Raw genomic sequence first — 3,022 nt, 5'->3', positions numbered from 1 at the left:
TTTTGCCCAATGTCCTTTCAAGCCAAAATTTGGGCAACTATAAATTGGAATTTTAAATGAAATTTGAGGAGTTCTCACCAAGTTACACAGAGTTCCTTTCAGAGTTTTTGATTCCCAAGTTTGAGAGTTAGAGTTTTGTCTTAGTTTTTTAAGTTTCCATTGAAGACTTTGAGGATTTCGAAGTGGGTTTTTGAATTTATTCAATTTGGACCATTGTAAAGACTTGAGAACCTTTACCCATATCATGGCTAATGTATTTGGTAATCGTTTTTCTCTCTTTATGATGTGTAGCTAAAACCCCAATTCTTGGGGTGTGATCATGTGATTATTTGCTTAATTTGCTTATGGGTATTGTTGTTTAATGATTTATTTGTTGTTTTAATGTGGGTTTGATTGATAGTTGAGTAGTAATTCATGAATTGTAGTAGCAATTACAATTCTATCTTAGTGTTTTGGGCTTGCTCGAGAGAGATGTTCTAAAGTCAGCCAAGGTGATCAATTGATGATTGTAGTGTGTGGGTCGTTGTGGGTTCAGCTCTAGAGAGTGAATCTTGGCTCATTCCTACCTATCTAGCTCGAGAGAGTAGATAAATTAAGGTTTTGGGTTGTTTTTATATTGGTAAGCTTGTCGATGTTCGAGAGAAATAGCCTGAATAGTAATAGTTGTTCGAGAGAAAACTATTGCACTTATTGTCCAGCCTAACCAAAATGTTTCAACAAGTTATTGTTAAATCTCAATTACCCATATCACGTAATTAATTTATAATCGATCATATCCCGATAATACCTCTTAATATTGTTGTTTTCCCTTGTTTTCGTACTTGTTTTAGCTGTTAATTGCAAACCTATTCCCCCATCTGTCATTTGTTGTCACCCCTTTTTATTTAACTACATGTTTTCAATAATTTCTATTCCTACCACCAATTAGATTACATTCGTACTTCGTGACTGAATTCGAACACGTACCGCTCCCTGTGGGTTTGACCCCAACTCTTTGTTGGGTTTTATACTAGATTAAGATCGCCCACACCTATTATTAGATGAGGTGTGGCTGAGTGTTTATCACCTAACTCACATAAAGCAGGAAAGTACATAATAAATTGTTGAAGTCTACAATATTTTTCTTTCACAAGAGGTTTTCATAAAAACGTTCAAGGGTTCATGTCTCTGGAATCCACTCGAGAAAGGAGCCCTAGAGATGGAATTCCCCATATCATGACCTTGAATGGTTGTACGGTCCATAAGTAGATTCACTGACTATTGACCTACCTATAATTCAATCTTCAAAAATTTTAAAAGTGGGGTTAACATGAAGGCTAGGATGTACGACATGTGGATTCTTGTACGGACTGTGGAAGAGTCTGTAGAGTAAGGCTTTGGGATTAAGGGAATTTGACCTCAAGATGGTTGTAAGAGAGGGTTAATAACCCATATAAGTTTCTACAGACTATTAAACCGACCATGGATTGAAAGTTTAGAAACTTGGATTTTTTGTGGTTGGACAACACGAGAGGGTCCACGGACCGTCAAAAGATATATAGTCTATAGAAAGGGGCCACAAAATGTTTTTGACAGATTTTAAGTCAAAGTAATTAGGTCTTTTAATACTCTTTTAATTCCTATATTATGTCATTTTGGGCTTATTTAGGAGGCTTCAACTGATCCCTAAGGCCCCTAACCTCCCCATTCTGTCTCATTCACTCAATCAAAGTTTCTTCTTCTCCAAGTCTCTCTCCCAAGACAAGAACAAGGATTTCAAAGATTCAAGTCTTCTTCTTCAATTTCACCTAGGGTTTATATTACTGTATGTGAGAGCTTCATCAATGGTTCCTTCTTTTCTCATTGAGCCCCAAAGAAACCTCAAATTCTTATTTATGATTCTTACTCGAAATCTAGGGTTTCATGATTTCTTATGATTTCTATGGAATTCAAGTTTATTCTTCATGGTTGATCTTATTATGCATGATTTGATCATAATTCAATATTTTCAAATTATATTTTTATGAACCCAGGCTATGCAAGTATTTCATGATCTTGACTAAGCTATTTCGGTATTCATGCACATGTTATGAAGTTTCTTATGAATCAAGGATGATTTTTCATAAAGTATCATTCAATTATATGATTATTGGGATTTAAATACTTCAGATAAGTGTGTCAAATATCATGTTAAAAATCATGATTTTAAGGGGCTATTCTTTTGATTATTAGCTTTTCCATGAAAGATTCAATATTACCTAATTCTTACTATTTATATATCTATAAATATGCGTGTTTTTAGTTGGGAGAACTTAGCACTGAGTTGGACTAATGGAAATTACCCAAGTCTTAAAACTATGTGACCCCATAGGACTTTGTTAATTTACTCTAGCTAATGGATCCATCTTAGATCATGATTATGGTCCTTACCTTGGCAAGTAGGACACTCTCTTTATTGTATGGAAGCAGTACACTGAAATCCATGTTGTACCTCACATGGTTTATGACGGTGACTGGTATCTCCCACCTATGTAATCAATATGATGTTGAAGAATATTGCATCACCTTGTACAATGTATTTTAGAATCAGATTATCAATGTTCATTATATGTTTAGTTGGTCAATGTATTATCATATTTTCAGACTTATCATCTTATTATGTCCTGTTTATGCATAGAATGTACTGATCACAGAGTTTCTTGCCTATATTGTTGCATAATATAGGTTCTAATGCACATCCTTCTGGCCATTGTTAGTACATGATTCTATCAACTTAGAACTATTGTAATAGGTCCTCATGGTTTGGGGATATGCCACTTATGAGTTCCTTATGTTTATTTCAGACTTTACATTTAAATTTTCAAATGTTCGAGTATGCTAGGGCTTGTCCTAGTAACTCACTTACGTTCAGAGGCTCTTTCAGACTTTAGTACTTTTGGTTCTGAGTCTTTGTATTCATATTTATCTTATATGTTGAAAATATCATTTGAGACGTCATTCTATTATTCATGTTATTGCAATTTGTACATTATCTCAGTGTCAT

The sequence above is a fragment of the Solanum verrucosum genome, unplaced genomic scaffold, assembly GCF_900185275.1.
Source record: "Solanum verrucosum unplaced genomic scaffold, falcon-dt-bn FXZP01000068.1, whole genome shotgun sequence".
NCBI classification, from domain to species: domain Eukaryota; kingdom Viridiplantae; phylum Streptophyta; class Magnoliopsida; order Solanales; family Solanaceae; genus Solanum; species Solanum verrucosum.
The sequence above is the reverse complement of the archived record's forward strand: the minus strand, read 5'-3'. Positions refer to the sequence as shown.